Source organism: Pezoporus flaviventris, unplaced genomic scaffold, assembly GCF_033815535.1.
Source record: "Pezoporus flaviventris isolate CSIRO_AGI_PZ_B2104156 unplaced genomic scaffold, CSIRO_AGI_Pfla_v1 ptg000002l, whole genome shotgun sequence".
Taxonomy (NCBI): domain Eukaryota; kingdom Metazoa; phylum Chordata; class Aves; order Psittaciformes; family Psittacidae; genus Pezoporus; species Pezoporus flaviventris.
In genome coordinates this window covers 77824997-77838848 of record NW_026892550.1, presented here as the reverse complement: position 1 = coordinate 77838848, position 13852 = coordinate 77824997, and the positions used below count along the sequence as shown (strand labels likewise).

At 40.5% G+C, this 13852-nt stretch overlaps 1 protein-coding gene across 8 annotated transcripts in view; it reads left to right on the top strand.

Annotated features, from left to right (window-relative positions):
• SOX5 (SRY-box transcription factor 5) overlaps positions 1-13852 on the top strand; it is a 645963-nt gene that overhangs the window by 294717 nt on the left and 337394 nt on the right. For 7 of the 8 annotated variants that reach the window (XM_061444585.1, XM_061444584.1, XM_061444586.1 and 4 more), the window contains one exon: positions 11861-12004. The exons of the other annotated variant lie outside the window; for it this stretch is intronic. The gene's annotated coding sequence lies outside the window, so the exon portion shown is untranslated. The remainder of the gene's footprint in view (positions 1-11860; positions 12005-13852) is intronic. 8 annotated transcript variants of the gene reach the window in all.

Here is a 13852-nt window from a genome sequence, read left to right as displayed (position 1 = left end):
GGTTGTGGGAGGTCTGGTGGAACTGTGCAAGTGGAAATGTATCATCATGTGGGACATGGTCAACTGGTAGCTATGCTCCGGCTGGATGTTGACCTGTGGTGTCTATCAGGAACAAGGACTGGGATTTATATCTCCAGTTATTTGATAAATGGAAATGAATGAAGCCACTTATTTTTTGAAGGAATATCTCCCAAACCTTCTCTTGTATGGGAAGTATTAGACTGTGTGTTGGGTAGTTTCTAATGCAGGATATGTATTTTTTCAGGTCAGTCAGGTTTTCCTGTTCTTGTTTGTTATGAACAGTACAACAAGTGGTTTTAAAGTGAATATGTGCTTATGGCATCCTACAAAGATGGTAGCATATTTATTTGGATTTTGCAGATGAGAGAACACAGAGTGATCAAGTGCTTATGCAGGCCAGACAGGAGAACCATGGCAGGAGGAAGGAGGATCCTCTGACCGCTGATTGTGGATATTGTCTGTCCAGCCTGTCTGTCCTTCCTGCTTGTGGCACGGCAAACCATCACCATCCATTGGAGCAGCTCTGGAGTGGAGGAGACTTGCATGCTGTTGTGACTAGCGGGCTGTTTGCCACAGTCTCTCAGAGGGTAGCCGCTTGCAGAATCTGATTATAACTCACTTAATTGTTCATTTCCTTGTAATTGTTCTTGCTTCTGACTCTCCATTAATGGTGCCCTATGTTGGCAGGACCAGGAGGGCAATGCTGTGCTCCTCTCTTTTCTCCTTTCACGTGTCTCAGACATGATAGCTGCCTTGCAGTCAGCATGTGACCACAGCATTACACACTCTTAATAACTGCTTAAACACACTCTCAATAACCCCAGGTTTGGGACTCCATCACTGATAACACTGTAGATGCAGTACTCAGGCCATGCAGATTTTAACATTAAATAGTGTGATCTGTCTGCTTGCTTGTCTGTCTGCCTATCTGTCTAATGGACCTACACCCATGCCGGAATAGCTTGGGGAAGGTCAGAAAGAGTTCAGGATGACAGAAATAAAAGGTCAATTTTTGTGTGAGTGCATATGTTGCTCCAACTAACTGATGAGGCATCTTGGCAGGACATTTTGACTTAAAGAGACAGCCCTGTCCATTCAGAGGATGCGAGCGCCCTCCTTGTGAAACATGATTTAGAGTTATTTGTCAGAGGTGACTTTTTTACAGCTTTCCTGATGATAATGTTGCCTCTCATATATCCCTGCTGGAAACCTGCAAATATCTCCAGCGATTCTGCAGGACTTGCTGGAGATAAGTATGGTATGCGTGGCAGGGCTTGAAATTTGGTTTAGTTGGAACATCTGTACATTTGCACACATTGTAAAATAAGAGAGAGAAGCTGAGTGTGTGGAACAGGGCTAAGAGCATCTTGGAGATGTTTCATTCAGTGCCTTTTTGGTGCAGAATACTCTTTTTCGATTTCAAACAATTTTTTGTAGGTGAGCTGAGTTGTTGAGGATTTGATGGCCATCATGATGCTGGGGTCCTGTGCTTTGGAGCCACCAGTGGGAAGGGACCAGTGAGTTTCCAGCAGCAACCCTGCTCACAAAGCGAGCATTAGGCAGGCGGAAGCCCCCAGCAGCGTTAGGGACCAGACAGTCTATACCAAAGCAGGTCAAAGGGTGAGCTTACTGTTTACTGAATCGGCAAATAGCTAATTATTCAGATGGGCAACAGGGCGAAACCCCACATGGGATGTAAATCCTGAGCAATTCAGTATTGTCTGGTGGGGAACGGATTTGAGATCCATGGATCCCTTGCAGTAGCAGAGGGGAGCTCTCTGTGCTTTAAAACCTTTTAGGGTCATTGTACGATACAGCGGAGCCATTAAGGAGCCCTCACGTGCCAGAAGCAGTTTAACAGGCCTAGTGTTGGGCACTTAATTGTGTCAATAATTATTCACGCATTAGCACCAGCTCCTCCTTAAAGTGTGTACTGCAGTGACTCATTAAGTTATTACTGGTATTCATTACCAGTAAAATTAGCCTTTTTTTCAAAGTGCAAAATTTATGTTTTATTGAAAAATATTGCTAGGAGTGTAACAGCTTTGCTTTACTCCCTGCTTGGAAAGGAAGACTATGCGGAGATCAAGCAATATATTTTGTCCAAAAAGAGGCCCTCAGATTAGAAAGATTTTTGTGCTTTATATATATTATCTTTTTTTTTTTGCCTTTTTTTTGGGTGGGTTTTATGTACTTAAAATTGGGGTATGAGGGAAGCTACAGTCCTGCCCAGCTTTGGTTGTTGGTCCTGTGTGACTTAAGTTTTCTGGTATCACGAGTGAGAAAGATACCCAGTGTATTTTGATTAACAAAGTGTTAACGTATACGCAGCTGTCTTTATGTTAAATGCTTCATGGTGCACTTTGTTTCTTTAAATGCTGATCATTTACAGTGAGCCTGTACAGTATATATGCCTGGAAGGAGAGCGATTGTTATACAACTCTTTAATCCGAACCATGATTAAAACCCCTTTTGTTCCTCCCTCCCTGAGTTACTCCAGCCTATCATCTTCTCTGAGAAATCATTTGGCAAGTAGATACATGTGTATTTTAAGAGAATAACTCCTTTAAAAGAATCAGTTTTGCTTTTGTTCTGCTTTTAGAACTTAGTTTTTTGCATTTCAATATACAGCACTCTTCAAAAGGCGTAGGAGGGTCATAGCCATTTTTTTGCGTGAATAAGGTATAATTGAAGTATGATGTATGCAGATATCATCACATCTACAGCAATTATCTGGATTGTTTATTTAGTGGGAACATACTTTCAAGTAGGGGTTGGTCAGTAGCAATCACGCTGGGTGACACAGCTGAGAGAAATGACAAAGAATAAGGAGAGTCTCACACTGTGAAATTTCACATTGCTCCCAGAGTGTGTACTAGGGGGAATCATTAGGAATTTCAAAGGTGAGGTCCATGGCAGTTTCAGCGAGAAATATGGAAGACGGGAGGCTGACACTCAGATCTTGGGGAGAGGCTGAGGTTTGGCATTCTGTTTTATGTGGAGATGAGCAGTTAATGTGGTCCTTGTTGAAACTTGAAACAGCTCTATTAGTAGCTTGATTGGGGAGAGGAGAAGAGACCAAGAGTAAACAAAAATGTGAGGTCTGGAGATGGGCTTAATTGTGCACAATACATCTTGACTCTGTGCAGCTTATTCTAATCACTCCAAATGGCAACACACACGCTCACACACACACACACACACACACACACACACACACACAAATTTGATCTGCTCAAGCAGATAAAACTGCTATGTGTATAATATTGCCAGGCTGGGGGGGGGGGGGGGGGAGAGATGGACATCTGTTTAACAATTCTCTATTGTAGACAGGATCATAGAAACACTGTTGCCTGCCTGTCGTGTTCAATCAAAATGAATAAAATGCTGATTTAAAAAAAAAGGAAAAAAAAGTGAGGCGGAAGAGAGCCTTAAAGTATTTGCTTACACTTTTTTTTTGTTTTAACTTCAGCAGCATGATGAGGAGGGGGAATCCCAGGGGCAGTGGGAGTTTTCGGGAACAGTGAAGGGAAGATTTTGTTTTGTGTTGGGTTGGGTTTTTGTCCTCGGTACAGCCGAGAGAGGCGAACAGCAGTCGGAACTAATTGTAGCTCACTCAGGAAAGTCTTCATTAGCACTTGCCACACATGGTTACCAGATGTGCCGAAGAAGGGGTGGGAGGAGGGGGGAAGGGGTATGTGGAGAATGGGCTACATACTTAAACCTAATAATCTGTCTTTTGTTTTCAGGTCTATTGTGTTGGGGAGGTGAAAAATGGGGAGAGGGAGAAATCCTGGCTGCTTTATGATGCAGCTAGTCCCTATTAGCTGAATGGCATTCCTTGTCTTGCAGCCTCCTCCAAGGGGGGGGAAAAACCCTCAATCATGGCCAAGTAAAGAGGGAGTAATTTATTTATTTATTTTTAAGGCTATCAGTGAACTATTATTCCACTGAACGCAGCTGAATGTTTTAGGATAATCAAACTGGTAAACCGCTATTTCTGGATGGCTTGTGAATTTGAGCTTGGGAGTGGGGGAGGCAGGGGCTGTGAGCCTGTGGGCTCCCAGAGTATCAGTGGGGCTATTGAACTATCAGTTCAATAGCAGCAGCATCTCCTTAGTTCTCATGTGCTTCGCCAGTGAATGTGAGTTAGATCAGTGATGCCAAGTCCAGCAGGAAGGTAGGAAGAGCTCTGTTGTCCTGTCCAACAGCCCCGAGATGGTCATCTTGGTCAGATGTTTAACCTTCTGCCTGTTGCTATTAAAAAAATTAAATAGATCTTCCATGTATAGTTTCTGTAGCTGCTGCAGACCAAATTGTGGTCTTGCTGCCCACATGTATGATTTTTACAGGAACCATTGTTAACTTTACTGTAGATGTTACCACAAACATCACTAGTTGCTCCTTAGGAAAAAAGAGTCCCCCTTCCTCTTCTTTTGAGCTAGTCATCTGCAGGGGGATCCTGTTCAGGGTGTCCCTGCTGCCTCCCCCTGCTTCAGCAGTACTGCAGCTTCTTTCCCTTCTTAGTCCCTGAAATGTTCCCATAAGGTGGACTTTTTTCATACCAGTATCATCTGTGCTTGAAAATCCCCTTTCTTCCCATTCTCTTTATTCCAATGGTAGAACATCACAATGTCTGGATGACAGGGTCTAGATGACTCTCTGAGCTCTGAATAATCAGGGCTGAAGGCTTAATTATGGCACTACATGTTATCCACAAGATTTGGCACTGGACATGTGAGAGAACAGCACTAGATGAACTTCTACTAATTAAGGACTCTGTTTCCTTTCCTTCTCAAGTCTGCAAGGAGGTATAAATGAGAAAATCACTTGCGTTAAAGCAAAATGGAGACACTTTTTGAATCTTAAATAATCTGAGTTGAACCTAAACCTTTGAGGCTCCAGCCTTGTTTTATCTAGCTCAGTTCACCAGTCTGTAATCTCATCCTGCTTTGGAGCCTGGAAATGTTCTTGTTCACAATCTCAAAGCAGAGCAGATGTTGCATAAATAGAAAATAGGTTGTGTGCATAACCTAATCTAAGCAGAGGGCACAGGAGGAGGTTTGGATGAATGTAAGCTAATCAGGGCACAGATCTGCTATATTTTGAGACTTAGGACCACACTTTTTTCCAGATACATTCAGCTTACCAGACCCCAAATATGCCGCTTTTTCCTACTGCATGGCAACACCCACTGGGAGCTTTTTTAATTTATTGAGAATAGGGTAATGCCTGTCAGCTCAAGCTCACCAAAGCAAATGGCTTGTAAGAATTAATCTATCCCATTCTTTCTTCCATGTTTGACTGACTTCTCCATCCAATGATCTTGTTATTCCAGGTCCAAATTAATCAAAGTCCAGGAATTCCTCTTTCAGATTCCCTCAAAGGAAATAATAAAGCCTAATCACTTAACTGACTTAGTTGTATCTGTCTTTCCTACTGCAGGATTGTAGAGTCTCCTTTGACCCTGTTGAAATTGGTTGGATCAGCATAACTAGGCAGTCACTGAGTGTATGGCTTCCATAAAGTATCTTTATTAACTGTCAGAAAGGCCCAAGGAAAAGTTTGATGAAAATTAACCTATTTACCATCCCAATTTTGCTGTAGCTGCTATACCATCAGTTTTCTTTAATAAAATTAAGTGCCACATTTGCAAATTGTATAATGCTTTCCCAAATTATTTACACAAGAATGAACTGTGATTGTGCCAACAAGCATTATGTAGAGACAATATCTCTGCTTACAGTAATTCACGTTTAGAAAAGCCAACACTGCAAACGATGCTTCTGTCAAGTTTTCTTCTGAAGATGCATATGCATTTATTCTTTTTTCTAAGTGTTACCCACAAAATGAATTTCACATGTAAGTACCACTGCCTTCATGGTGAAATCACAGCCTTGCACAACAGCTATTATCTTAGTTGATTTTTACTGTCATATATTCCACAAAGTAAAATTTGAAATGAGCCCATTGAGGGCTCAGGTGCTTGTACACACTCAACAGCTTGTTAGTTACTTGGGGCTTCAACAGAACTTAGCAGAAGTGCTTTGAGAAAATTGATATGCTGAAGGTAATTTTAAGACATTCTTCATATTATTAACTTTGTCATTATTATAATTTAATTATTTAAACATTTTATTCACTTGGAAAGCAGAATGATCAGTTTTATTTCCTGCTCTTTGTGTATTTGCTCACTGAAGTCAAGGTTTCAGGCAACAAGACAGATATTTTTATGCAGATGCAAAACTAATCAACCAAACGGGAAAATACTCCTATGGGGATTTCCTGGAGGCCTTGCTGGGGATACTGCAATGCAAATAATGTACACTGCAAATAATAAATAATGTAGAATAAATATTATAAGACAGTAGGATTCAGTTAAGGACCGAATGCGATCCATGTGAGCTGGTATTACCATCCTTTTTATGATGCTCAAAATTGCATGGTTTTGCTGCCTGGATCTCCTGTCATGCTTTTTTTTACCCTCACACTGTTCTTCTGTAATATACTCCGTCAAAATGCATGTTTCCTCACAGATGATGTCATTTAAGTGGAAAAGAATTGTAAGTCCTTCTTTGGTCTCCTGTAGTTTTTCCTGGGTAGCCAGCTGAGCTCAAACTACTTCTCTTTCCAGTATGGTATATTAGTAATCCATATGTTTGGGGGGGTTTATTATATGCGTGTCAACAGTATTGTGTACAATTAGAAAGTTTCCAGCATTATTCCAATGCTATGCAGTAATTGCATATGGCAGCACTTTTCTCCCCATGAATTGCAGTTTTTCCAATACAAAGCAAGTGACCAACATGACAGGCAGGAAAGTTTCATTGTAATGTTAGGAAAATCAAGAAGAGCAAGTTTACTGGGGAGAGTACAAATAGCTTTTCTCTTTTCCAGGGTAATGACTTGTAGATAGATATGCAGTGCATCAACATGAGATTCATCTTTTTGTCACCTCAAAATGAGGTTCCTGTGGCATGCTGTCCAGGAGGCACCTGCAGGCTGCTCAGGATGCTGGTGTAGGAGATTGCAGCCTGGTTTTGTTTGCAGGATTGCATGATGGAAGCAGAGCAGCCTGTTGCTCCCAGCCTGTGCTGACTTCCAATAAGTTTCAGATGCTTACAGTGGACTTGCAGGTCGTGTCTCTAACCTGTGAGGTTTCCAGAAAGGTTTGGGATCTAGTGACCTTCTCGTGCTGGGAATATTTCTACAGCTGAGACCGGAGCAAGGCTAGGTGGAAACTTAGGTTAAAAGGAGGTGCTTGTAAAGCATGAAACATCTTCTCATAAATAAGCCCCCCCCCACCAAGGGTAAAATCCCTGTAGGTATTTAAAAGATGTGCAGATGTGGCACTTAAGGACATGGTTTAGTAGTGGACTTGCCAGTGATGGGTTAACAGTTGGACTTGATGATCTTAAAGTTTGAGTAGATTTTTTTTTTCCACCGTTCAGTGCAATTATGATCATTTTTCATCAAAAGGAAAGAAGCAGAAGCAGGAATAATTCACATCAGTGCATTATCAATTCTTTGAACATCAATGAATTTGAAACAAAATAAAAAATGCTAAAAAGAAGATAACTATTTGAACTATAGAGACGGTAATTTCTAGGTAATTTCTTGACTTCTGTGAGCAAATTTCTTCCAGATTAGGAAATTCAGGATTATTTTAATTTTGATAAAAATAGAATATCCATTCAACAGACAATAAAAGCTGTTTAAACCTGTTAAATACTATGAAATAGATGTGTACAGCTAATTAATGTATGTGTTGAATAGTAATTATGTCATCCTGAGGGATTTACAAATAGAGTCTAGTTAAAATTTGATTCAATCTTCTATCATTCACAGAAGGTGCAAATTATTATTCATTTAGTGCTCTCTGATTTCAGTTCTAAAGGTAATCCAGAAAAAAGGGAGAGGGATTTCTGTTTTATCAGCATTGTTTAAGAACTAAGATCCCTTAATTATCACACTGTACCAATAGCCTGCTACCCAACTTACTGAAGCAGTCATTCAGGTTCGAAACTAACAATTTACCCTCCAAGCAAAGAAAGATAGAAGAAAAAGTGTTTAGTCAGCAAGCAAATATACCAAATTGTATGTTTTGGGTTTTGTTTGCGCTCATGTTTCTGAGCTGCGCAAATGAGAGTCACTTACACAATGACTTTCAATCAAAGACATCAAAGCAAAGGAGAGAGATTTCACAAAAAAAAAAAAAAAAAAAAAAAAAAACAAAGGTGAAATAAGGCTCCATGGGATCCAGTTCTGTCAAGAACTTCTGGAACCTCTTTCCCTGCTCTTTCTTATTAAGTAACATTGGTAGACTCTTGGCCTTGCTCCTTTGTGTAATTTCTCATCATGGTAACAACAAATTAGGTAAGATTCAAAATCACCTTGTGAGAGTATTATAGATTCTTTTACAAGGATGTTGCTTTTAATGACCTTAAAAGAAAACCTTTTCTTTCTGTCTGGTTTTGTCACAGTAATTGTCAGTCTCTGTAGTTACCAGTAAAACTTGCCTAAAATGAAAAAAAAAAAAAAAGAATAAGCCCCCCCAAAAAATTGTTTAATAAAACATTTTTATGTCTAGAAATGAAAACTGTATCTTTCAAGGAAAATGTGAATTTCCTAAGAAGCCAGAACAGTCCAGGAGCTACAGTAGTAATGGTAGTATGGTAGAAACAGGTTCTGCCTTATTCCAGCCTCTCTAGCTGCTGGGACTTCTATCTGTCGGAGCTGTCATGGGAATTTTGTCAAAATGGAGATATTTTTGTGATAATCTTATTTTTTGTTGTACTTTGGTTTTTTTTCTAAGTAGGAAAAACTTTTCCCCAAAAATTTTCTCACTCAGCTTGTTTCTTCCATTAAGGAAAAAAAATTACAAATCAGACAATGGTCATGTTACCAAATATACAAGACATTACTCCATTTTTTCTGCAAAATAAGTACATGTAATCCATGTGGATATGTTGGCAGTAATTGTTTGGGCTTCTTGGAATGTAACTTCTATGTACTTAGACTGGGTATATATGTTGTTTGATTTTATTGCAGAAAGGTAAATGTTCTGCACCATTTTTTTTACAATACTATTTCCTATTGATATCAGTGGGACCAATTGTGTATATTAAAATTCTTGTGTATCCTGCCCTGCTTAATGCCAGCCAGTACTCAGGAGCAGCCACCGCTAAGAGGGAGCGCAGCAGCTGCCCAGCAGCTCTCACAAATGGTGTGTGCAATTCTTTAAGTTGAGCTTAAGCAAAGGTGCTGGGGTTCTTTGGAAAAATTATCCAGAAGTAAAACCTAATTTGCTCTGTTCTGATTTTCTCTTTCTAACTGAAGTGGCATCTTGGTAAGGTGAATGGAAGAACCTACGTTATCTTTGGTTGGTTGGGTTGGGTTTTTCAGAGAGAGGCAAATGGGCTTGACATAACTGGTTTTCTCTGCACATGCCATCATATTTAATCTTTCGACACAGCTGCTTGCTTACAGTACAGTTTGGAGTACTAGCTACTAAAACACCTGTAGTCCTAGTTGTTGCTTGGAATCTGGCAGAAAACTGCCATATTTATGTCTTTCTTTGTTTCTCATGCAGACTATTAGACTGCTCTATAGGGATGGGTGATATTGTAATAGAAGTGGAAAGTGTTCCCAGTTCTTAGCAGGATAAGAAAATGTTGTTTCTTATCTGTGATTTGAAAAGAGATGAAGGGTCAGTGAGGTAGAGATACATGAAAGCTATTGTGCACTTGGTAGGGCCTGCAGAGGAGGAATATCTCTCACCGGCAGCTTCTTTGAGTGGAAGGGAAGAGAAAGAAGCAGCTTCTAAGTGAAGGGAGAGGATTTGGAATAATGTCAAGTAAAATCAGAGAAATGTGTTGGTTTATTTACTTAAAGAAACAGGTACACAGCTTGGAGATTGTTCCTGAAGAGAGCAAGTCGAGTTCAGAACAGCTTTAAATGCTTGCCTGCTGTTGATTCTTTGGGATTTATAAAATTTCATAGGCCTCTTCAGTCTTTAGCGGTAGCTGAGAGAAGCAAGGAGAATGTGATGGGCTCTTAGACGCCTTTGATTTTGAGTGATTGCATGGAAATATAGGGCAGTCTGGTAGATCCCACATGTAACTTAGCTGGGGCTTGCCTTGTCTTCCCACCTGCCTCAGCATAGCTGCATCGGAGGAGGAAGTGGCAGTTGTGCTGGAAGTGGTATGGGGAAGGTTTTAGGCTATGTCTGTCCCCAGCCAAGAGTTAGCTGCTTGGAAGCTGATTTTCTTTATAGCAGGAACTATAAAATGGTCAAAATTTGATTTCAAGACACAGCATGCATGTGCCAGACTTGGTGTTAGGGGCTGATTAGGTCTGCAGCCGCTTGAATAAGTTCTTCTCCCCACCATCCTCAGCAGATTTGCAGCTGGTTTTCACCTGATGTAAAGTACAGGAGCTGCTGGTAACCTGGTCTGTGCTGACATTTGGGGTGGGAGTGGAGCAGGTACCCCAATACCTATCTGTCTCTGCCTTCTTCTGCAGAAAGCAGAATAGAGCTGTCTTGGGTGTGGGTTTTTTTGTATTACAGTAGCAGTGGATGTTGTATTATATGTTGTATATGTATTCTAACAGCAACTATTTTTGCTTGACACATCAGTGCCTTGCATTCATTTGCACACCAGTCTCCAGTCCGCAAGAGGCGCATGTCCTATGCTGAATAACAACATCTCATGGGCTTGAGGACCAGGGCTATGAAATTAGGCCCATGCTAACTGTCGGAGAAAATCTCTTTTTTGTTCAGTAGTAATTAGAATACATTGGAAACATATGGCCAGTCTTTCCTATGTTAGACTGAAGGACACAACCTTAACTAGCTTTAAACATGAAAGTTGAAATTCTTCCGTGTTCAGCTGATGCAAGAAGTTGAAGCTTCATGTAAACCAGTATTTCAGTATGCTGGTGCAGCCTGAGGGGAGTCTATTTGGATTTTATGGAACTAAGCTGTTTACTTGCCTTAAAGAAATAACATGAATGAATGCCAGCACCAGATCGTCGTTTTCCAAAAAGGTGCTCAAGATTGTTCGCCAGTGAAGATTTTTAAAATGGAGTCAAGGACTGTCTTTGACTGTATTCAAAGGCTACCCTCGTTTATATATACATACATGAATTATTGTTTCATATCACAGGATAATAATAACTTTGGGTTAAGAATTTATTATAAAGAAGGATTTATCCAAGAGGGTCATGGGACAAGGAGATGAAGAACTGTTCCACAGCACTTGTAGTAGGAATAACAGGGAAGGACAAACTTGAAACTTGTCCTCTCATTTCTTCTTACTGGATGTGCACATAGGTTGCCTTCTTTTACACACTAGTAAGTGGGATAAAGTTTTGGAGCTGTTGATTTAAAGCTTAGGTCTTACTTGTGCACTGAAGAGTGAAATTAGCTACAATAACTGTAATGCACATAAAAACATTTGTTGCTGAGCTTCTAATAGTAACAGATTTCAAAAATTATGCTTATATTTTGGAGCTGGTGGAATATTTGAAAGATTTACTTATAACAGAATTTGCATTCCATATAATTTGGGTTTAATGACTTGGTGTAACACAGGCAAAAGAGTTTCTGAGTATGTGACTCTCCTTTTCCATGGCACAGTAGGTACTTCATCTTAATTTTTGGTTGCATGCTAAGAAATCAATATGTAAAGCAAAAGTGAACAGACACTTAAAAGGAAAGCATCAGAGAAGTTGAATAGTCATTTACTGGGTTAGTATTTAGAGCTGGCATATATTTCTGAGTGGGAAAGGGCTTCAGAACAGGGCAATTCACAAACCACTTATTCCCCTTCAACAGCTAATTCAGAGACAGCAGGTGTGTAAGCAGCCCCTTGGCAAGAGGACCAAGTGTAGTTTGTGACAGAATTGAGTGGAGATGATCGCAGGATCTTCTTTTGAGTTCACCGAGTGACCTGCAGTTTTATTCCAGCACCTAACACAGGTAAGAGGTTTCTACAGAATCTGCATTTCTCAAGGTGTTTTAATATGTGACTCCTAACCTTTATTCATAGGTGCCTTGATGTTTTGATGCAGTACCAGGTATCAGTACCAGGGTTTTGGTAGTTTTATCAGGCTTTAAGGTATCTCCTTTGGCAAAATTATGTTAGAGAGCCATGGAGCATTTGTCAGCAATAATACAGTAATTAATGCATATACAGAATATGTTTGGGGCCAGAATTTGAGACTAAAAGGGGACTGATAATTAAATCTCTGTATCTCATTTCGTATTATTCAGGAGAAATTTGTTTGAGTTAAGCAAAAGGTCTACATCAAGGCGTGAAGTGCTGCTGGCTGTTGGTACTTTATTGGAACTGATTCCTGAAGAAAGTAAATTTGTTCCTGAACTGTACTGCTGTTACAGAATACCTATTAAACAACCAACCACAAAAAAACACCAAAAAGACCCCAACCAACCAAACAAAAACCAAAACCACACAACCCTGAAAAATTCCAACATGCCTGTTGAAATGTTGTGGATCACAGTAGGGATCTGGCTGACAGAGGGACTACCTGCACCATCCAGGCTGGTGCAGCTGCAGCCAGGTATGTGGCAAACTGTCTTTAACAGGCTGATGGACAGAGCCTCTCAAGAAGTCAGTGAAGGCGAGAATGAACTTTGTGTTGCAGGTCCCCACCCTGAAGCTTCTTCCTAGCTTCTTTTCAGTTGCTGTAGACTTTTATACTTGTTTTCGGGCATGAGGTGCCCGGTTTCTAGGCAGACATGGGACTTCCTATTTTTCTTTATGTAGGATGGACTGTGTAAAATGCCCTGCCATGCGAGTTACTTGAGAAGTCATGTTCAGTGGGAGCAGGAGACATGATCCGATTCTGCTTGCTGGAGGAACAATGTATTTTAGATCATGAAAACTGAGGGCTGCTTTACTCCATCATCATTTCATTGGGGGTGAACAGCAAGAAAAAAATGCAATTCTATTCTCTGTGGCTTAATTTCAGCCAGAGATAGGTCTTCAGGGCAGTAATATTCTTCTTCCTCAGCTAACATACCCACAGGACCTCTGTATTATGATGTAGTCAGTGCACTGAATATGTGCAAAGCATCCTATTCTACCCACCTCCCACCCCACCGGTGCTGTTTCTTTTAAGTGACTGCATGATGCCAAAGCACAGCAGTATGTGGCTTCTGTTGTCAGAGAAGACCCCCTCTTAAAATAAGGAGCTGTCTTTGCAGCTGCATGGGCAGCGAAAGCCAGGGTGCTTCCACAGGGCAGCAGCCACAAAAGCCGCTTTCTGGCAGAATAGTGTCCTTATTCCTTAATTATTAGCCCTAATGAAGGGGTTTTGTCATTTTATTTTATTTTTTTTTTTAAGGGAAAAGAAAAAAGAAACTGAGAAAGAAAAGCAAATGAGAAAAGAAACAGCCAAGAAGGAGAAAAGATTGAGAATAGTTGGGATTATCTCTGTGCTGTCTCTCAGGTCCAGTGACAACACGACTACAATGGGTAGCTTTCAGGACTGCATATGGTCTTCCTTCCGAGGGAGTTGATTAAGCGACTCCGGATGAAATTGAAATCCTGTGATTTGACCTTTGTCTGGCCTGGGAGGACTGCAATTCGCATAACAATTTCCTTTTGTTCTTTGTTTGGAGTTATTAATCCAACATGAGCCTCGAATTAATCAGGGGTAGTGCGTTGTTACATTTCTAATTCACAGCTCCACTGCTTGTGTCTTTTTTAATTAAGGCCGAATGATAGCAGGCCTTAGCCCCTGATTGCAACACTTACTAACCACACATTGAGGGATGAAGAGGCTAAATAGGCAGAATGAGATT